This window comes from Patagioenas fasciata, chromosome 1, assembly GCF_037038585.1.
Source record: "Patagioenas fasciata isolate bPatFas1 chromosome 1, bPatFas1.hap1, whole genome shotgun sequence".
Classification (NCBI taxonomy): Eukaryota; Metazoa; Chordata; class Aves; order Columbiformes; family Columbidae; genus Patagioenas; species Patagioenas fasciata.
The window spans coordinates 28,373,275-28,396,916 of NC_092520.1; the positions used below are offsets into that span (position 1 = coordinate 28,373,275).

A 23,642-nucleotide genomic window follows, 5' to 3' on the forward strand; every position below is an offset into this window, starting at 1 on the left:
TAACACTCATCACTTAAATAAGTGTGAATTCAATAATATCAGTTTGTAGTTAGTAATTTTATATTTTCAATTCATATCAAAAATAATAAAAATATCATGAAAATATGTCCTTAATAGTTGTCATACTTGTAAGTCAATAGAGTAATGACAATTATTCCCTATGATTATAAAAATAGCTTCCTTAAATTAAATTGATTGAAAGTTCATATTATGATGTCTTGATTTCTTTTGTGAAAATAGAAGACATTGATGTAGAAAGTCTTTTGCAGGTCTTTTGAAATAAGTTTTGAGGGGTTTTTTGTCAATTCCTTTTACATGAAAACTATGACCATGTACTAACTGCAAGATCCTCTTTCTCTCAAAATAGTGGAGAAGCTAAAGAAGGTATTTCATGCCCTTTAGGATTTGTGGGAGCACAGCTGAGGATGTAGAATGTGTTGGAAATAAGATGCCATGGGAGAGGGATTCAGATAAGTGTGAAAAGGAACATTTTGTGCTTGTTCTGCCTCTGTAAAAGTACTCTGTAGAACTGCAGTTTTCAAAGCAATTCTTCCATGTCTTCTTGAACGGTACACCTACACTTTGTAGTGAAAAACAAAATAACCAAAACCTTCATTTTCCTAGTGGAAATCAAGTTTTGATTAAATGTATTTTTCTTCAAAACAGACCTGCTTACACGAAAGGTTTTACTTAAAAAACTGAAGAACTGCACAAAGGAATATCCAGTAATTCACTGCAAACTTGTATAATTCCATTTAGAAATTCTTCTGTCATAAAAGTTGTAGTGTGATTTCTTGCTATCATCACTTTCTCGTTCTGATCGCATTCCCCAGTCAGACTCAGCCTTCAGTGATTCACTAAAGATAGAAGTCCCAGGAGCGGGAGGCAATAGTGCATTACAGGAAAATGTATTCTAGCCAGGGAATCTGTCATATGGAGAATGGTAATAACAGAAAGCATGTGAACTACTTTTACTATCAGGCTGGGTAAAAGCTGTCACAGTTTTTCTCTATTAAAATGTCTGTTTTCAAATTTTCAAGTATTTTCATCACTAGATTTTCCAATGAAATACAAACACTTGTTATAAGGGGGAAAAAAAGAGGCTGTCATCCATATCTACTTAAATAAAATATCTACATTTGAATGTTTCATGCATTCAGAAGTGAATGAAAACCAAATATATAGCAGCTATTCTAAGACAGCTCTAGTGATACTTTTTTGAAAAGCATGGGAAAGTAGCATGTGGAAGTACACATTTCTATAGGTAGCTGAGAGATGATTTTTCAATTTTAATTTGCACTTTGTATTGATAGTCATGAAATTTAGGAGTCAGGATTGGAAGTGTGATGTTTGATTTGTCAAACTGTACAACAGCTCTCATAAGCCAAAATTACAGCCAAAGAGCCAATTCAAAGAGCTTCTGAATGACCCCATGAAGCCAGCATGTTTGCCTATTTATAACAAGACTGTAAAATATGAGTCTAGTTTTGGGTCTGTTTAAAATGGGATGATTACATGGTAAAACTCCATGACAGTTAGAGAGGGTTTGCAGATATACTCTAACTGAAGAGCTGTTGGTAAGCATGATTTTACAAATCTGATAAAAAACATGCCATAGCAAAATTATTAGTGAGAGAGAATAGCCAAGATACAAAGGCTCTCTTGGATTCAGAACACGAAATAGGAGTGTCACGGTCCAGCTTTCTCCAATTTTATAAGGTATACTTTGAGTTTCTACTACAGCAAGTATCACTTCAGCACTTCAGTTACAAACCAAGTATCTGTTTTATTTGTTGACCTCCACAAAAGAGGATAATAATGATGAGGAACAGCTCCCAGCAAAAGAAGAACCATATAATTTAAAATTGATGGAACAGGATCATTAACTGTATGTCTGCAAAGTTTAAGCAGCATGCAGGCAGAAAAAGTCAGATATGCCTGTATCTGCTTTGGTTTTTTATATGTCTGCGAAATATGTGATTTGCGTATTATCAAGGCTATTGTTAGAATAGCAGGAAAACAAATGACGTATTTTGTTTACAATAGTTCTTAAACAGATGCCGTTCAGAAACTTCTGTCAGAGACAACTCCTGAGGTTTCTGAAACTGCTGACAGGAGACTATAACACACCAAATAAAATGAAAAGCTGTACAGATGATTTACACCCAGTCTGACAGCACTACCTTGGTTCCCTAAAAGTGGATTTACATTATTTCATTCCTTATTTTCTTCTTAGATTGTGTTTTTTGAGATTTTAAAGTTCATGTGCCTCTCAGTAGTACCAGTAGCCCTAGAAGCAGTATGGTAATTCCTAGTGATCAAAGCTGGATCCTCTACTAATACCTGAGGAGGAAATTCTCTCTGTCTTGAAGTCCCTGAGATTTTATTCACAGTGGAATAAAACTTATAATTACATTGCATGTTGTATCAACAATGCCAGCTTAATTACAACTAACATGAAAAACAAGAGCAATAATGATGTTCACTATTGATTTCAGCATACACTAGTAACCTGGGCACGTATCCAGGATCCTCGTTATGCTTCTAGAGATTTCACTGAAGCCTGTGCCATCATGTTTGTATTTAAGTTATCTGGAGTGTGTCTTCCTGTCCACAGGTGGATAAATTGAATGGATAGGGAGAACACAAGAATAAGTATTAACTCATCAGCATGATGAATGTGATCATTGAAAAGCTGTTAACAAGGTTTTCTCATTTTGGTAGGCATCCTGGCAGAAGCTTATTTCAGGGAGGGACCAAAGGAAGAGTAATAAAGCAGTGTGATTGCATGCAGCTGGATTCGTTATTCAGACAAAGTCTTTTTTTGGACTGTGACTCTCCATAGGAGCACTGTATACAGCAATATATAAAAGAGAAAGATTACAAAAAAACCTTAAATAATTGACTATGGAAAACCTAATATTTTTAACAGTGAATTTTCAATTTATATTTAGAGAAAAATACATTTTTCTTCCTATTAATTACATAAGGAGTCAGTCCTCTCGGTATGACATTCTCTCTTGCATGGAGAACCAGAAGAAAACATACACAATGCTTTAAAATCTTATTCTGGGCATACAATAGAACTAAATGCACATTTCATTGCCAGAAGTGAAGGGACATGATTCACTGGCTTTCAGAGTTTCTGAGAAGTACAAATATAAGTGTGATCTCATCAGCTATGTCTCTGAATCAAACATGTTGCTACAGTCTCTAAATCTTCATTCTCTATATTCAGTTTATTCTGAAACAGATTTATGTGGTTTGCTTCTACATTTTAACCAGCCTGTGGATAAAGAAATTCCATCTCAAAATGCTTACAAATTTAGACTGTCCCTTAGCTATAATCCATTGCAAGAATTATTATTTCTGTATCATGATACTTTGTTTTCCTAGTACTGTTTATGTGTGTTTTCCCCTAGAAACTGTTGAGTAGCATATTGGAGATTTACCACATCTCCCATATGCACTGAAAAATAAATTTGGAGCATGAAGTTGGGCCTATCTTTTTTTCGTAGCAGGTGTTGGCTCACTAGCACTTTTAAATTTAGTCCCTCCTGACTATGAGAACAAAATGTTTCAGATTGGCCTGGTTCTGCCTCTAAAAACACTGTTTACATCTGAGATGGAAGATAAAATCAAGGGATTTTATGACTTTAAAGTAAAATGAACAGCTTTGAAAGGTTTCAGAATGATGTCTTCTAAGACAATACTCATATGTCAATGATACAGTGATGGACAAATTATTTAGCACAGACAGTAATATTTCTTATCCCATTAAAATGCTCAGAACTTCAAAAACATTCCCATTTTTCATCCATCTAAAAAAAAAAAAAGGAAAGAAGATTTTTATCTACAAGTTTTCCACAAAGCAGTACATACAAAGCGTCAAACCTCGATGATCATGGTATTCTGTATACTACATAATTGTTTTTGTCATTGGATTAGTTGGTCTGTGTGTTAGGAGCATCTGCATTGGAGAAGGAAGCAGCACGTACATTGCTAGCTGCCTGTTTCAAGGAGAAGCCATTGAGAGAAATTCCTCTCAGATGAGGAGGGGTGGGAGCTGTGAGTATGGTAATAAAATGATGTCTCATTTAGGGTTCTGGTCAGAAAAACTTTGAAACAAGTTAACTTAATAAAGAAAATCTTCTGAAGAGACACTAGGGGGATGAAATGGGCATAATATCATATATAAGCATCACTAATAGTTTCCAGGACTTGGTTGAATCTGAGCCTTTCTCTTTCTTTCTCTATGTATCCCCACTTCACCTTATTTGTGCCATCATCTTGTAAAGAATGGCAGTCACCCTCCTCCAAAATGGGACAAATACTTCAATTTCTTCTCAGAAGGGCAAAAGCTCAACAGCTGCTCTGTAGGCTGGAAAGGTGCCTGTAAAAGACAAACTGTGATGTGGGCTGAACACTTTCAGGTTTTTTTGGTTCTTTGGGTTTTTTTCCAGTAGTTTAAAGGAGTTTATAGTCTTGTTTAGATTCATTCTCCAAACAGTGTAGTGTGTGATTATACTATACTGTGATATAATAATACTGTAATACTGTTTTAAACTATAAAGTATATGGTATGATAGCTCTGTATTCAGTAATCTTAACTTTAAATTTCACTGGTTCACACACTTTCCTATGATCTGTGGGAAGTTAATGTGATCTAGACTCCATGCTGAATTTGTCTTGAAAACTGGTTTTATGTTAGAACATTCCCACAAGGAAATAGAATAGCTTCTGCTAGTCATATAGTTTGCATTTAGACTTACTGACTAATGCATATTGTAGCATACCCTGAAATCATGGTCCCTGACTACAGTAAAAAATACGATGGCTCCTCCTTGGAGAATGAGACATGAGATGTTATGAGTATGCACATCAGCATGGAAACAAGGAAAGGTTCTCACTTCTGTAATACAGCCATGATTTAGAAACCTGATATTTACAAGCTCCTGCATAGCTTGAACATAGCTTCTAACTGAATTTATCTGGATTTCCATTTGCACTTAATTTACTTTCCAGATAGCTATAGTGTTGTTATTTAACATGTTAGTGCAAGATATCAAAATTATTACCAAAAATATAATATAGGGTCCAAAATGTAAAAAATAAATCTATGCATTGAAAAACATATTGTTTTCATATTAAGAAGTAATACAGACACGCAATTAGATAATAATGTTCTATGAAATAGAGACTAATGCTTTCAGACAAGCTGAAAGGTTTAGTCTTGGAAAAGTCCCTTAAAATAAATGAATTAACATTAGGAAGACTAGCAGAGTGGAGCCCATGATCAAATTAGACAACACTAGACTTAATAATGTTTGAAAAACCCTTTGAACACATGTGCTTTCCTCTCCTTTATGGACATTTAAAGGAAGTCAGCAGTTTAAAACTGTAATTACAGCATGTAACTATTTTGTTTCCAAATGTAATTATTAAACCCCCAAACTGATTTTTATACATCCGTAACTTCATGCAATCTGATTTTAGATGCTGACCTATTTTTGTATGACAGTTAGATTTGAGTTTAATTAAAACATAATGAATCCTTATATTTTATGATACAGTAACTTTAGAAAAACTTTTTCTCGCAAAATGAGCCTTTGTGATAACTTTTTAGAACTGTTTTTAACTCATATACTAAAATAGAGATAAGCCATACTTCTCAAAGGAATAAAATTGTGGCTTCCTTTGAATTGTGCAAATAAATCAATTTCCCTAAGTTTAATAGTTTTCTAAACATGCAAATAATTCAAATTATTCATGGTTATATCACATTTATTTTCTAACATCCTGGTGAAACAGACTAAGAAGCAGAACAATGATTTATCGCTATGAATAAATTTAACATCAGAAGATTTAGTATCAGATTGAGCTTCAATTTTACATGAAGGATTGAAAAAGAGTGATTCAGAGTGCAGTTTATTCTTAAACAGCATAAAATCAGGGACCATAATTTAGATATATAGCAGATTGTCTTCATGTCTGAAAGAGACAAATGCGGCAACAATTATTTCTTGGAAAATGATAATTGATATCAGATCTAGTCAGTAATTAACATTTTGCATGCACTGTAGCACTGAACATTTAAAATTATAGGTAAAAATTTGGTAAGTAGTACCATATTGGCTTAGCTCAGTCAGTGTATGGATTGGTTACTGACTTGCAAAAATGTAGTTTTGATGCATACATCATCGTTCTTCTGTATTTGCATCTACCAGAACAAGACTTTCAGATAGGACATTTTTTATTAGACCACCTGAATGCAGTTGGAAAAACAAACAAGATTTTTGGGCACAAAACTCCTTCTTTGGGCTTGAAATAGAAATAATAATAATAATAAAGTCCTTAAATCAATGAAATATCATCTCTTGTTTAAAACAGATGCTATCACAACTTTCTACATTGCTTTTTCAGAAGCAGTCTTTGAAGATAGGCACGTTGTTCTGTGAGCTTTATTCACAGAGTAATGTTCATAATGTTACCTGATTTCCTACCATATGTTTTCAAAAGCAAAAGCACTTATACCAATATTGTATAGCTCTGATTCACCTCTCAGGCGCGCTTTACTGTAAACAATATACTATTCCTGAAAAAGAAAAGGGGAAAATGAGAGGTTATTCACTTTTGATATAAAAAATAAGTCTTTCCTGATGGCTCCACAGAAGCTCAAATGTAAGTAATCTCTGATTTTAGACTCCTTCCTGCACATTCAGTCCGTTGAGAGAATAGATTTAAATTTAGAAAAAAATAATTTTTGGGCTGAAAAAAATTCTTTTCTTACATTAGGATGAATTTAATCACCTCATAGAGGCATGTAGCGATTGCCAGAGCTACTTCCAGGTGAAGAACAGAGTTGTTCGTCTCAGAGACCAGATTTGGGGAGATGGGATGAAGATTACCATCTCCCATAGAACAACACGTGAAGTCAGAGCCATAACAAACCTTGAAATAGTCACATATGCCAAAAGCCATTCATCAGCTTAGCTGAACCATGAGATTATGAGCAAAACATCATGGGAACAGTGGTAGATGTGTAAGAAGTAGATCAGTTAGTTAAGTAAAACAGAACAAACATAAAAATATCTTAAAAATAAATATTTTAAAAGTCCAAAGATTGAGGTTTGTTTTAAGAAATATCAGTTGTAACATTCTCCTCACTGTCAAAAGAGTGATGGTTTTCTTCCAGCAGCAGTCTCCCAGGGAAAAGTCCCTTATTTGCTTTGTCTGGAGACCTTTACTCCCCCAAATCAGCAAACAAAATAGATAAAACAGGACAAATTACTGCCTTTGCTTACATGTTTTCACATAACCTGTCTTCTGACAAATACGTTATGAAAATGCCTGAACTTCTCTCTTGACCTATAGAAGTGAGTAAGGTCTACTTCATAATCAAAGACTCAGTTTAGTTTGTAGCTTTCTATGGGAACAGAAGATTTGCATTTAGTCACAGGAGTCCATAAAACTTATGAGTACTGTTTTGAGTCCAGTTTGAAAATCATATCTTCTGAGATTTAATTTGTTTTTTTCTCATTTAAAATCTGTCAGTCCTTTGTGTCTGTAGGATTTAGTTTTAACCAGAGACAAAATAGAAAAAAAGGAAAGGGGATAACAAAATAACCTTATAAAGTATATCTTGAAAGAGGGAGCACAGTGAAGATCTCTTCTGCAGCATTAATTAGTATTAAAACGGCAACTTAAAAAGTGATCCTGCAGCAAGCCCAGCTTCCTAGGAATATGAAGTCTCAGAGACATGCAGGTTGATAGGAATTCATATAAAACATCATAGCAAATATACATTGATCTGACAGAACTGTGTAAATTAAGGCTACTAATTTTTATCCAAAGAAAAAGCACAAAAACTGATGTTGTATATACTGAAGGGATAGTACTGCACAATATGTTGGTCAAAACAATTAGAATGTCCTCAGGTCTGTGTATAAAATAATCTCATTACCAGCTTCAATCTGGAGTTACACCACTGAAGTAAAAGCCAATCAACTAAAATAAGAATGGAATCAGTAGGAAACAGATCAAGCTCAAAGTATGTCTAATGGATCTAGTTTTCCCATTTCATTTACATGCCCAATTGCTTTTGACAGTAATACTGATTTCCCCTGTCAGAAAATGTAACTCATTTACCATTTGCAATTAGACCAGTTGTCTTTAATTTCTGATACTGTCTTTTATTTCATAGGCCTATAGAATAAATGCTGCACTCTTCATTTGGCATCCACTGGTGTGCTGTGTCCTTTTCAGTCTCATATTAACATTCTGTAGCCTTTTTGTTTCTCCTTAAATTGTGACTATAGAAAGAAACATCTTTGTGTTTTGTCTTCATTTACTATTGTCTGTTGATTAAGGGGAGTATGATGGCTTTTTCATTGAGTAGCAGTCTGTGCAGAATTTTTCCTGACAAGGGAAATGCCAGTTTGACACTAATAAATTGCCTTTGGCTGTGATAGATGATGACTCTTAGGGGTAACAGATTATAGCCTGTAAAACCAATTCTTTTGATATATTTAGCCATTTTATTTGAGTCTACACATACTTGAGAAATGCAAGCATTTTAAACTATAGACATACTGTCAGCTTTAAACCCTGAGTATTTTAAAAGTAAAACGTAGGGTCTGATAGTCTTCTCTATAAAAGGAAAATAAACAACACTCTATCCAGGTAGGCACAGAAATTCAGGAATGAGCTGAATCCACTGCTCATGTCTTGCAGATCTCTGTTAGCTATTAGAGATTCTTCTTTTAATTTTTAGTGCAATCTGAGACTATTTCAGGACAAGGCAAAGCAGCAGACAGCTTCATACACAGCTCCATGTAACTATATGTTTTACTCTTCTTTTTTTTTCTGGATCTGTCATTTTGCAGCAGGTAACAGTCCTTTGTTGGGAATGGTAGGGTACCCATGTTGGTGATTTCTTCTTCCTCACTCTGGGATCCATCCAGGGTCACTTTTTTATGTTCGTTAAGATGCTTTTCCAATATGATGTTTCTTGCCTGGTCTGCAGGTGTCACTTGAATGTGTTATACATGTTGGTTGTCTCACTTCATAAATACTACTTCGTTCTCTTTGTAAAAACTGTTTTGTCGAAATCCAGTCCTGCATTTCTGTAACTGAGCACTGGGGAGTTGTTTATAGCCATAAGGTCTCTAGCTGCCACGTCTCTTATGATCCCATTCCCGTACTTTTCCATCCCTCATCCAGCACCTCCACTTCTCAAGGTCTCTGGGGTTGTACCAGGCCTGCATTTCTCTTCACTGCAGGATGAAAGCCCCGATCTGCAGAAGACTGAGAAACCCCCAACTAGCAGTCACCACTGACACACTGCCAAGTTGCAGTTTCACAGTCAAACATCCACCTTGGAACAACCCCAAGATGCTGTTGGTCTGTGGTAAGAAGAGGCAGTAGCAGTAGTTCCCCGCAACCTGTGTCCCCCCAGGATTTCCTTCTGTTGGGAAGGGAAGGGAAGGGAAGGGAAGGGAAGGGAAGGGAAGGGAAGGGAAGGGAAGGGAAGGGAAGGGAAGGGAAGGGAAGGGAAGGGAAGGGAAGGGAAGGGAAGGGAAGGGAAGGGAAGGGAAGGGAAGGGAAGGGAAGGGAAGGGAAGGGAAGAAGGGGCACTCTGTCATCAGAAATTAGAAATACAGGCAGCAGCTCCTGCCTCCACTTTGCCAACACAAACAAATATCACGGGCCAAGTGATGCCCATGCTGGATGAAAGACTGAAGCTGAGGATTGGGCCAGATCGAGTGGAAAGGAGGTGGCTGAGAAACAGCCAAGAACAGAAAGAGCAGGGTGCCTTGGGTTGAGATTTTATTGTTTCTGCACCCTGGAATTCAGAAGAAAATACTGCACAGAGATTAGAGAACAGACAGAGATCCTAAAGGCCCTTGGTTTTACATGTCTGATAATGTGGAGTGCTGAGATATGTAAAAGCTGAAAAACTTTTTTTTTTTTCCTTGAAAAATTCACAGTGCCAGTTATTGTGTACAGAGGACACAGTACACTGTAAGCTACTGACAAGCTTGCAAACCTATTTCTTGTCCGGAACCATTTGTATCTCAAAGAATAAAAATCAGAGCACAGCAAGCACAGAAATATTCAGAGTGCTTCAGCAAATAAACACTTTGTTAAGATGCATTTAAGGCAGTTAAGCAGCAGTGACAGTTTGCCGGGAAAAACACTATTTTCATGTTAAGGAGTTTTAGGAGATTAATGTAAACTGAGGATTTGAAAATGCCTTTTTCTTGTTTTCATATCACTCTGTAGAAATCAAAGCAGCTTCGACAAGGGTGAAAAACTGATTTGCACCACCAGGTATAGTAGTGGAAAAAAAGACTGGTGTAGCTGAATCTTATTGAAAGGCTTGGTGAAAATTTCTGTTTATTGTTTGTCCTTCCCTTTTGCTCTTCTTTTCGTCTTTGCTCCCAAAGGATCTTTCTTCTCTGCCTGCAATTTGAAGAAGGCAGCATTCAACTTGAATAACTGAGTGGTGGGAGCAGAGCATTATGAAACGATCAGATTCGGACAGGCTTTTAAAGATTTAATTTGAAACAAGAAATTTTAAGTTAGAAAAACAATACTCATCAGCCCAAAGTAGGGACTTTTTATTATTTTTGGTCAGAATTTTGTTTCATAAGACAAGCTAATTTCTTTGGTCTTGTTCCAGTGTAGAAAAGTAAAAAAGTAAATCCAATTGAGCAATTTCCCACTAAGCCAGGAATCCAGTTGTCTCCCATTTCTTCCGTGGGTTCAATTTATATTGGTCTAGAAACCAGCAAATCATCAGCTTGGAAAAAGTAGCATTTTTGTTCAAGAAGTCTCTTTGTTTCTAAACACGCCAAGAAATATGGTAGACATCTTGGTCCTGACACTCGCTCTCCTTGTTTCATTATTTATATTGTGATCAATTAATGAGGTTTTTTGGTTTTTTTTAATTAAAGAATTTTGAACCATCTAAAAGCATACAAGCAAAAACAATTGCAAAGAGATCCCGTATTGCAGCCTGAACAGATTTTTGAATCCACAGGAATGTCACTTTAAAAAATAATTTTATTGTAAATTCCATTATAAATACTTTGATGATTCCCATGCCTTCTCAACTCTGTTGCTTTTCAAAGTTTGCATTCTTCAAGTTTAATTTAAAATTGATATATTAAAAGTTACAATCCAGGCTGTTTCTAGAGAGTGCAGGGGAGCTTCTCACAGCACATGTACTTTATTTTCCAAAATTCAAAATCCTCTTTTTTTTTTTTTTCCTCTCTCTCTGTTTAGGTCGTCTGGTAGTCTTAAATGGTGCAATGGGGAAGTTCTAAACTCAGTATCTTTTTTGCTGTAATCTATCTGGATATTGACTAGTATAAATAACATAAAATTTGGGGAGAGGATTTCAACTTTTATTAAAAAACTGCAAATTTGAATGGCATTTAAACTATAAACATAAACAAATAAAAATAAAGGCAAAAATAAATTTTTAATGTCTATAATCAAAAAGTTTCAGATTCTCATTTCAAAATGGCGTGTTATTTTAGAACTTCTATGCAGTTAGAAAATGCAATGGAAAATATCTTTAAACACACTTGGACATGTAAGTTTTGTTTCTTACTGAAAAAAAAACTCTTTTTTAGTGAGGGATACTGACAGTGTGGCCAAAAAAAAAAAAGCTGAAATGTCACTTATTTGAAGATTATTCTTTGTGTGTGTTTGAGCATTACAGCCAGCTATTGGATACAGAGTAGATAGGGATTGCCTCCTATGTCAGGCCATAGGGGCTTGGCAGCCTCTATACCAGCTCTTGTATGAGGAAAAGTCTTGAAAATATGCCTCCAAATTTGATCATCACCATGTGCATGTTACCCTGTCTGGAGAGTCACTCCTTAATGGGATGCCAAATGTTGGAAAAATAGTGGAGGCTTTATGGGATCATGAGCTGCCAAATGATACTGGCACAGCATTTGCACCACCCACCATTGCAGAATAGCTATCAAATGGAAGAGGAACACCCTGGCCATGGAGAAAAAATACTGTGACGACCAGGCATCCACTGTGAGCCTGGAGCACAGGATCCATCCAGGTTGGTGGGTCAGCTGCCTGCTGCAACCATGGACACGGGCAGCCAGCTGGGATGGCTGTCAGGAAGCCTGAGTGACATCAACCACAGCAGCTCATGTCAGGCTTGGTGGCATTGGCCAAGAAGTTTAGAATAATACCTGTCAGAAAATCAAGAAAGATTTCTAAAAAGACACATATTCACAGAAAAATTTGCTTTTGACAAATTGGCAAGTTTATGCTCCTTTGTAATGATAAATACCTTTGTGGCAGCCCTTGGTGTGGCAGGTCAGAAATGGAAGCTTTCTTTGAAGTGTTTTTTTTCCATTTGCATTTACTTTTACATTCATTAGCAGAGGTCAGCTCTCATCCAGTCCAACAGGAACAGCACAGTTCAAACTTTAGAATCCTCTTAAACTCATTTTTAAACAATCAGAACTCTTTGTTAAATGATCTGTTAATGCTAAATTACTATTTCTTAAAGGGTAAAAAATATCATGCCCTAGAAAATAATACTTTGTGTGCAGCAAAAATAATATTAATAGTAAGATTTTAAAAAGGTAAAATTTTAATCCAGGGTGATTACTGATCCGGGGATGCAAATATCAGAATAAAATATTTTCTGTGTTACTTACCTTCATTATTCCTTGTGTTCTCATCAACATGTAAAAGCCAGTAATAAAGATCAGTGTGCAAATGCAGGAACAGTAAAACTTGCAGATATCAAGCCTAGGTTTTAGGTAAACTGCCACCATCAACAACATTACCTGCTGGTCTTTGCTTGTTATGTTTAAGTTCCTAACACCTTTTTTCCCTTTTTACTCATAGGCAACTTCTTTTATAGTCTCAAAAACTTTCTCTAAAACTTTTTCCAAAAAAGAAACATGTTTTAGATGAGAATGTTTTGTAACAATAGAGCAGCTTAAGTTTACTTTGATCATTTGAGCCTGTTCTGAGACACGAATGTATAAACTTTTGGCATCTAACAGTCTACACATTCCACCTTTCAAAGTTCATTCTGTAAGATGCTGGATTTTTATAAGGAATTGAGTTAACCATTTAGGCAGAGTGTCAGGTGTGCCAGTTAACAATTATAACTGATAAATCTCTGCTTGGTATACCATCTCCAGACCAAATAAAAGTTTCAGATGCTGAGGTTAAAATGCTCACTGAGTCATGGGAGGACCTGAATCATAGTGGAAAGAAGACCATTGACAGGCAGAGGTTTCATCAGCCTGAGATGAAAATAGCCAAGTCCTGATTGCATTACTTTGCAATGGGTGATTTTAATAAGGCAATTGGCACTTTCAGAGCACAGTAGCTGTTAAGATAATCTTGGAATAAAAACCTGCGGTTTAACAATTTTAAGACAGGAGATAGGGCAGAGCTCCAATGTGACACGTTTCTAGCCTGAATACGCTGATACATAAGTGCAGTGATCTTGCTAAGCCCACTCAAGCTCTGGCTTTTGAAACACTGGGATTGCTGACAGCAGGACAGCTGAACAGCTTCGCTCCTCACCTCTCATCCCTGCCCCAACTATGCAGGTCGACTCTTGAGAAATGGATCCTCAAATGTCACAGTTCGGAGGGCGGTGTTTCAAAATTTATGCTGCTTAGGTTTAAAAATTTATTGTAAAATTCCACATCGGAGGAACAATTTCAGTAATAATTCAACTGTCTTCGCTAGGGTGGCAGAAGGTCAGGTTACAAACCCAGAGTAAGTCATCATGGCTGCTGTGTCAGAACTATTCTCACGTGTCTTTTGAGTTACAGAGACAATATTTCGCACTGTTATTTTTATATGTAGTGTATTATATGGCTGACTTTCTTCTAATCTTCAGAAAGTGTATGCAGGGCTTTGGATCATGTACAGTAACATGAAAAATGGTGTTCATTAGCGGATTTAGCAGACATTGACTCTACTTTGAAGCCTGGTTCTGTAATTGATCTTACATAAAGCCTCTTGTTCAGATGTTGACTGCTTATTAGTGGTCCTTTCCCTGTGTACTGTTCCAGTTTGGATGATGTCTTACCATAAATAAAATATTTAAACAACAAATACTGTTAGCTGCCTGTCACAGGGTTTTCAGACGCAACAGACAAAAAATACATTTCAAGGGAAACAGATACAATTGTCAAAAGTTAAGAATGTAAAATGTAAACACAATATAGAGAAAGCAAACCTAGTGATTTGTTGTCTCAGCTATTAAAATCTTATTCTAAATATCTACTTACAATATATGTGTTTTCCACTGGGACAGACATCCCAAGAAATTGAGTGACCTGAAGAAATGCCCCTATCTGACCATATCAGTATAGTGAATTTATTCAGTGTTTATTACTCACGAAGTTACAGATAGTAGGAAAAAAAATCAACTTAATCTATTTTGGCTGAAAATTCTAGTTCATTGAGCCTGAGATGTTTACTTTCTAACATGTCAGGTTGGAAGTATTTTTGTCTGGATGACTGATGAACAGCTCTACAGAAAAGTTTGTGTTTTCAGTGTTCCTGTATCTTTGTGAAGCAATTTGGCACATTTGCTTTGGAAATGAAAGTTAATTGCTTTAAGAGCCTGGAAGCAGTGTGTTCCTTAAAATACAACAGTCTGCCTGACACAATGACAGAGTTTGTGACACTGGGATAGCTACAGATTGTTCCAGGACTGAGAGTTTTAGGATACTGAAGCATGAAGATGCTCACCCAACAAGCATGGCTGAGTTGGGGGCTGAGCTCCAGCCTCAACCACGGTCAGAGTCTTCAGGCACTAGGGATCCTGGAACTGCTTCAAACTCGGCAGTTTCACAGGGAAAATGACACTTCATCTTTTTTTATTATTATTTTTCCTTTTTTCTTTTCTTTCTCCTTTTTGTTTCTTCTTTCACTGCTGCTGTTCTCAGCTGTTAAAGGTGTTCATTGTATGTGGGCTGTGCAAAAGCTGTGCGTTAGGATGCAAAGGCACATGTTATGTGGTATTTCTGTCATTCTTTTTCTTATCTGGTAAAATAAGACAACACCAAAAATAAGATAACACCTTCCATGTTAGCAATCTTTGATCTCCTCACCCAGTGCTACTTTTCAGGATAACAATATCTGTGAAAGGACAAAATAGCTACTATTTCACAAAGGGTGACATGCTTCCTAGGATATGGTTACAAAGACGTCCTGTTGCTCAGATGAGGGGCTGACAGAATGTTGAAGGTGATGGTTCTGAATCCAAAGCCTCAGCCTTCGGTTGAACCGAGTACTTTTGGATCATTTGGAAGCATTCTTTTAACTAATACGCTTATGAAGAAACATCCCCGACAAGTAATACGGACTGATATGAACTCTGCTATGGGATGTTCACAGTCTGTCTCTTGCATAATAAATAATGCTCCCAGATCCCAAAATGCCTGATATCTTCTGTAATGCTTTTGTAGTATAACATATTAGATAGAAAATAAAATAAACAAAGCCAGTAAGTTTTGATTATACTGTGTTAGATTGAAATAACAAAGCATGAGCCCTAAATTATGAAAGCCCTTCTGATCACAATAAAAAACTGCTCAGTAGATTGGATACAAGATAGAGAAAAATTGAGACCTTTCTTTTGCATATTACCCAACCTGATAAGTCAGAGTTGGCTTGCAGGCTGGCTGACACGTGAATTCTCATGTCTCCAGTTTACTTGTCAGGGAGCCTGTGAATGAATGATTCTGATTTAAGCCCACTTTTTATGGGGGAAGGAAACACCCAAGCTAACAAATATTTGGGATGTTTTGAGGTAATGTTTTAATGTACTGAGCAATTATGTTGGTACTATATGAAAAAAGAAACTGAGTAACCCTTTCTTGCTAGGTTACTACATACCTAACAGACTTCAGCCACCTACACCTTTACAGATGCACGAGATGAGAATTTTTAATGTGTCTATAAAATATGTTGCTATCCCACCTTTCTCTTTTTCCACTGCCTTTTCTTGCTTAACAACCTCTTGTTAGGAAGTTAGAAAAAAACATCAAGAATAGACAACTTAAATGACCTTTCTAATTTTCATGCATGCTAAGTTAGTGAAAAGGGCTCATTTTTAAACAAACATAAAAAGAATCAAACTGAGGTAAAACAAATGTGCCATAAAAATCCGGTGAAATGCATGATTGTATCTGGGCAGATAGATAATTATGTTCTATGAGATCTTATTTTTTGAACATCTGAAGTGTAGGTGGACTTGAGGAAACAAAGCTTTAAAGCTCAGTATTACATTTATTATGTTGTCTTTGCACACTTGTCTCTCTTTCCTCTGGTGCCAGCCATCTGTCCAAGCCCATGTGCTTGTTAAGACTTGTCATGGTATACCACAAGGCTCTTGGGTACCATTGTGTTTAGTCCAAATCTCAAACTCTGCATTCTCCATGTAATTCTCCTCTATATTTGTCTTATGCCTGGGTGTGCGTTCAAGTCAAATACAAAGCATCAAGTCATGCTATCCTTCAAGGAAAGGCAATCCCTTATATTTAAATTGAAGAAAGAGATAGTATAATGGGGCCAAGCATTCAGCTAGATAAAGTAAGTATATGTAGAAAATAGAGAATGCTTCTCCTTGAGGTTTCATGGGCCATTTTGGAGACTGGGAAGCTGGTCGTTGGTGTTGTAGAGCACTAGGTACAGCCTGTACTGTGCAAAACAGGGTGGGCTGCATGGCAAGACATCTTAGCAAGTCTGTAACAAAAATCAGAGCTATAAAGCATGCAAACTGAAGACTTTGAAGTTAGGTGTAAATAATTTGTTTGAAGTTATAACATCCTCACCCCCACCCCAAGTCAGTTAACCATATCATATATAGCATCAACTGTGGATCGAATTCTGCTTTATCAGCTTAAAAGTTATTTGAAAATTAAAACAAAGGCTTTTGCAACTGCATTTGTATTTCTGTTGCTGATTTTCAACACTCAGCATTTTCACAATGGGGAAATTTCTGGATCTGAATGATCCCCAAATTGTGAGAAAGAATATCTTGAGAGCGCTGGAGATCATAAGTTAGTGTCTGATTCTGCTGCCTAGGTCCTGTGTGACTTTGGGCAAGTGACACAGCTTCAGGTGGTAAGAGCTTCTTTTAAACATTTTCAAAACTAAATATATCTGCATCTATCAACTTCATTGATTCACTGTTGCTCAAAAAACTCAACTGATAGATAGTTTCTAGAAGAAAACAGGCTGGATGTGTATAACATCAACTGTGACATTTAACCAGATTTTCAGTTGAATTACACTTTTAAAAATTAGTATTACACCCTGATTTTAAACTTTCAGTGTCAAGAAAATGCACTGTGAGCTATTTTAATTTTTCTTAATGAGTAATTAGGCTGAAATCTGTAAAAAATAGGTCTTTATTTTAGCCTTATTTTTTCTAATACAACTTCCGATATAGATTGGATCTTGTTAAAACTCTGGCAGCTGGATTGAAGCCTGTTTTCCATATTTTATTCTCTGTAGAGGTTCTTAAGGGAAGTCTTTATCACTCTAGGTTTTTTTGGTAAACTAAATAGTTTCAGGTCCCAGGGTGCCATTACAAGGCAAAGGTTTTGATTTCTCAGTCTCCAGGCTACCAACAACCCTCATAAATTGTGACCAGCATATGTGAATGTGGTGGCACTCATAGCTCTGTCAGTACAAATGAAATGCAGCCACGCAAGTCCTATTTGGGACTTTCAGATATTCTGTAGGAGGTGCAGATGTTGTTCCTCCATTACTTCGGCGTCCTCTCCAGTACTATTGACAACCAGCAGGAGTTCTCTCAATAACACCTATTTTCCCAATGTTTCAATTCCACAGACAGAATAAAAAAGCGTGTTGTTTCCTTCCATTCAGCAGGCAAAATGATCTATTTGTTCAGCCTTGGAGAACTTATCTTCTCCCTTCACGGTTATTATTTTCTGAAAATATGTGCCATCAGTAAACTTTACAGTGATTTTTCTTAGTTATCAAAAAGAACTGCATGTTTCATAAGGCTAAGAATCAGCTCTTGAAGATCCTTCTGCTCTCTCAGAAACACACTGACTGATTAATTGAGATCTGTCATGGATATTTTTAATGCATGCATTTGGTGCATCATGTCAATTTCAGATCATTTTAGTTCTTAATCAAAATGTCAAGCAATATTGAGTCCTGATTATAAGAATGGAGTTATGTTACATCAGCATCCGTTACCTTTATCAATAAAACTGGGATCATTAAAAGAGCTAACTACTTGGAAAATATCTAATGGTTTTCCATAAATCATTAATCATTCTCTCAATAGTTCATTAAGAGAGTGTCAGACATTCCCGTATTTACTGGTGCTGGTTGGATTGGTCCATTTTTAATTACTTTGAGCAACAATGTGAGTGAAACATTAGCCTTTTTCAGTCTTTAGAAAACTTGATATTGCAAGAATTTTTGAAAATTCGTATTCAGTAACTAGAGAACTCCTTAGTCAATTCCTTTAAAATTTGTAGTCGGAAGTTTAAAATGTTTTTACTAGTTGCTGTCTTACATTGTATTGAGTTACAGTTATCATTTCTGTAAAAATTCTGGAAATTTACATGTATATATATGGGTTTTTAAATAAAATTCCTGGAAAAGTTAGTCCTTCTTTATCAGCTTAAAGAAAAGCCAGAGAGAATGAACAAAGAAAGCGAGTGGAAACAAACTTTCCTCTAGACAACAGAGGACAATGAGTAATCCTGTCTAATTATATGAATAATATAAATGATGGTAGTGGAACTGCCCTGTTAGTAAAGATGTGTGTAGTAGAAGTATATTTAGAACTTGTTGTGGATTAAAGTTAAAACTATAGCGTGACTCTAATGATGAAATTGCAGTACTATGAAGAACTGAGTCATGCTAAAACAAAGACTGGGGTTCATGTAGCAAAACTTCAGCTATGTAAGATTTAGACATCTCTTCTAAACTAGCCATTTATGCGTTCATTATAATTACTGGGGAGACATAAGATGATCTGGAGTATAATTCATCCCATAGATGCTGAACAGCTGAGGATGGCTCAGCTGTCTTTTGTGGGTGCCCATCTGTCTCCAGGCAATCCAGTGAAATTAGATTAAACTAGATGAGTAATGCTTATCTGGTAAAAGACAAGTGCTATGAATTCCATCCAACATGAATGAGATCTGTAGTGGAAAAAAACCTATACCACTACTCCAATCTTGTACAAAAACATAATCATTACACAATTTTTCCAAATGAAATCAGAGTTTACTGAAATAGAATAATAGTGTCAGTTTAAATGCAATTTGCATTTCAGACTCAGGGTATTTTTATTGCTTTTTTGTAGAAAGGAACCCTTAGAGAAATGATAATTATTGTACAGCACTTCTCTCTAATTGGAATAAATCATCTCTTCTAAATAAAATACGGATACATTTATTATCATTGTATTACTGTATGACAGACATTTTATTAAAAGCAAAGCAGTACTTATTTGAAATTATTAACTGAATGTATTTGGCAGACTTAAGTTGTGTCTCTTACTTTGCTCATGCAGAATACAAAAGTTTCCAATTTAGATTTAGGTCTGTATGTGTTCAGAAAGAGATTGTCCCTCAGAAAAAAAGCCCCCATCTTTGAAAAGCGGTCTTGACTCTGCTTCTTCCATGTTCCATGGCAAAACAGAGTGTGCAACCTTGTTTCCCAGGATGACATGCTTTCTTCCTCCTCTCTCTTATCAAAGCACGCATACTTTCTAGCCATCTAAGGGAAAAAACAGTGATACTGTGCCCGATTCACACCCAGTAAAATGAAGAAGGGAGGTGACATGCTTGATTAATGATTACGATCTCGACGCTCTTGTCAACAACATAGAGCACTTGTGGAGAGGAGCCCAGCACCTTTTTATGCTTCTCACTTGAGGCACAGATTCACTTGATTCATATTATAGATTCAGAATATGATCTATGAGGAGTAACAAGTAATGTTCAGTAACAAAGAGAGAATTTCTCCTTAGCCAAACATTAGCTGTTGACAAAAAAAAAGAAAATATGGCCTTTCTGACAGGTAAGAAACTGTGAATCTTTAAATATGTCAGTGTTATTAAAAATCTTAAACCTTAGAAAATGATTGGTAGTATATCAGCAACAGGGAAATGGTGACTGAGAAGTTGTCTGTGAAAAGAGATGATGGTTGACACTTCTCTGGAAGAACCTTTCAGCCCCATTAGAAGACCAGACCACCTAGATTAAATGAAAACCAGTGAATATGCTTATACTAAAATTCATAACTTTCAAAAAATGTTGTTACCTGGAGAGCAGGTAACAGTGCACATCAATTGCCTGGGGAAGACTGCAGAGCCCGTTAAGGTGACACAGGAATGTGGCCATCGTGGCAGTTCTTAGGGACATGGTTTAGTGCTAGAGTTAGGTTATGACTGGAGTTGATGATCTTAAGAGTGTCTTCCAACCAAAGAGATTCTATAATATATAATTTCTCCATTGAAATAGAGCTACTTTTCCCTATTTTTTAAAGGATCTATGCTATTATGAACTTCCAAATATAACAGTAATCTAAATTATTTTGCTTGTAGAAGTAAATTGATTTTCTCCAACAGTTCAGTCTATTATATCCTGGTGAGCATGTTCTTAGTGCTTTGAAGGCCAGCTATTTTTGCAGAGTGATCCATGTTATCACATTGTGTGATTTGCAGAAGCAAGCATGCATTGTGTCCCTGTCTGCAACTCTTCCCCCCCCCACCTCCCCGCCCCGCTCCCTCTAATAACATAATTGACAATCTTGCCATGGAAGTTTTAATGGGCTCAATTATAAATCTGCAGTTCTAAGAATAACTCTTTGTTTAGAAGTATCCTAGCAAGTCTACAGTTAAACAGTGAAAGACTGGGACATGAGAATGTTCCTGGAACTCAGTAGTAGGCTTGATCGATTTTGTGACTTAAAATTTGGGATGAGAACCACATGTACTGCATGCTTTCTATACCTTGCTTTCCATGAGCTGTAAACTCTGACCATATTATTTGAAATTTCAGTTGATCCAGTTCTACAATAGATCTCACTTTTGTTCTGACTTTATTGCAAGAAAAACATTTCCACATTTGCCACTGTCAGAGTTCAATACTGTCTAACCAGGAGGACAGTTTAATGTTTATTATCAAATTTACTTCTTTAGTATACTTGGGATTTTGATTTATCAAAGTGATACAGTGGTGAACTGAAATCACAACAGAAAAATAACATACCACATGCAGTATACTAGTTGAATCACAGTACAAATATGTTTTTCCGTATGCTCACTGTCATGATGCTGGACATTCCCCGTCCCTGGGAAGGCGTGCATGGGTTGAAGCCAGATCAAGCTCAATTTCAAATTTATCCTATTAGTTGAGCAGATTTTATGCTTTATGTTGGGCTGAGCCATGCATATGCCCTCCCAGCCCTGGCATGCTTGTCTGGGTAGCTCAGGAAGACTCTATTCTGTGTTAATTATCCCAGGGAACCTGATGATTCAGTGATGCAGCTGTCTTATCTAAAACCAACATTGCCCTCCAGCCTCCCTGGTGTTGACATTGGTTTTTTTAATGATACATTCTTCCCCAAGCTCACACAGTTTTTTTTTCCCTTCTTCTCTGAACTCTCCTCCATTGTGGAGATGTGCTGATCAGTCACAGCCACATGACAGCTGCTTTCTCTCATGTAAAAATTCACAATATATTTTCCCAACAAATGCATTGCATGCAGTAGAAATATTACACACAAAAGTTTGCTTCTAGAACAAAAGTTCACAGAAGATGGTAGCAGCCTCACACAATATGAACTGCAGAACACAGCACCTATTCTTACCTGCCTATTCCTTTTAATCGAGTATGACTGTAGCAAGTTCTTAGTTATAATTTGCCTTCTGAAAAATTTTCTAAAATATTATTTTTTAAATTTATATCAGATTATACTCTACTTTGAAACACAACAATCTAAAAACTCTGAGAAGGTAGATAGCTAAGAACTCATCATCCCCACAATGCTTATATTAACATTGAAGGAAGACACGGAGTCAATACAGATATTTTACTTGGAAACATACTGCAAGAACGAATGCTTTGCCATAACTGAGTCATATAGTGTATAAAATCATGCAGGAAAGTCATCAGGTGAATTAAATGACTAAGCGTATGAAAATTATGACTCCTATCTTTTGCCTCTCAGATCAGATTTTTTATTCTTTCTTTTTTAAGTAGTGGGTGGGAAGAATACAAAAAGTGTTGTTTTTCTCATATTTTTTCTCAATAAATCCTTTCTGAATAAAGCATGCAACATGAGAATGCAGCATTCTAAATGTAATTCATGTAATACAGTGCAGGTTATTAAATGGAGTACAAGTGGAGATATTGCTAGATTAACCCAAAGTATTTGCACAGGTTTGCCTTTATGTATAAGGCAATGTCACTGCAGTTTCTGAATGAGTCACAAGCATAAAAAAATGAAGTATAAAGGAATAAAGGGACTCACACAAATACAGTCTACAGTTCTGTCTATGTGAGTAAATTAAATACACCTGAGAATATTTCCAGACAAACCAGTATTTCTTAGAATTTATTCAATCACAGATTTAACAGTAGAGGTAGATGTATAACACAGATTTCTTTAGACTTACAGTTGTTCATGGTCCTAGTCTGGAAATGTACAGCATAATGCTGAACCTCTATTTTGACTCTAAGGCTGTCCAGCTTGCCCAGCTCTTGGAATGCCATCATAAAAGTCCCATCATGGGTAAATAAAGTGGGTATCTTCAAGCATCTGTCCTCCCTAGGTGCTTTGAAAACACTTCTACGTGCACTTGTAAGATAGTTCAGAGGAAACTAAAGGAGGTCATTATATAGGAACGGAGCCTGAACCACAAAATCATCTTGTACCTGATCACTCTCTGCCAAGTGACTGCTAATGGCATGATGCTTATTTTGGTTCTGGATCATTACTGGTAGCTCTTTCAAAGCCATTAAACTGACCTTCTGTTGACACCAAAAAGGCAGAATTGGATTGACAGTAGTAATAAGGAACATTTTGTGAAGTCTTCCTTTCTTTTTATTAGCTAGAGAAATTAGGTTAGTTGTCACACTTATAAATTATTCAAACTTCATTTTTGTACATTAATTTTTGTAATTTGCAGCCTAAAAGGAGGGAGTGCTATGCTTGTCTATGAGAAATGACAATGATTGATACATCTTGGGGAGAACTTTAACTTTCTAGCAATTCTCTGGTGTTTCCTTAATTTCCATCATTTACTGAACTGCAGAGAAAAATTAGATCTATACTGGATGGCTGCTCTCTTTATTGTTTATTTTCCCCTTCTAAATTGAGGATTATGTTTACCCACTTCTCTGATTAGATAAATTATTTACCTCTCCTTTCTTTTTGGATAACTGGTGAATGCCTTAGATTTATTTTTCAACTAGTTAAACTTGGGAAGTAGAGTGTTTTATATATCTGCTCTGCTGATAATAATGGAGATGTCTTGAGATAGCACTTTATATCCACATAATGTGTAACATTCCAACTTGGTTTGTTAGGCTCCAGAGAAACACCCATAACTATGTGATTGT

The 23,642-nt window shown here is 36.2% G+C and overlaps 1 protein-coding gene across 1 annotated transcript in view; it reads right to left on the minus strand.

Annotated features, from left to right (window-relative positions):
* The window catches only part of POSTN (periostin), a 460,633-nt gene that overhangs the window by 242,811 nt on the left and 194,180 nt on the right, over nucleotides 1–23,642 (minus strand). The gene's annotated exons all lie outside the window — the stretch shown is intronic.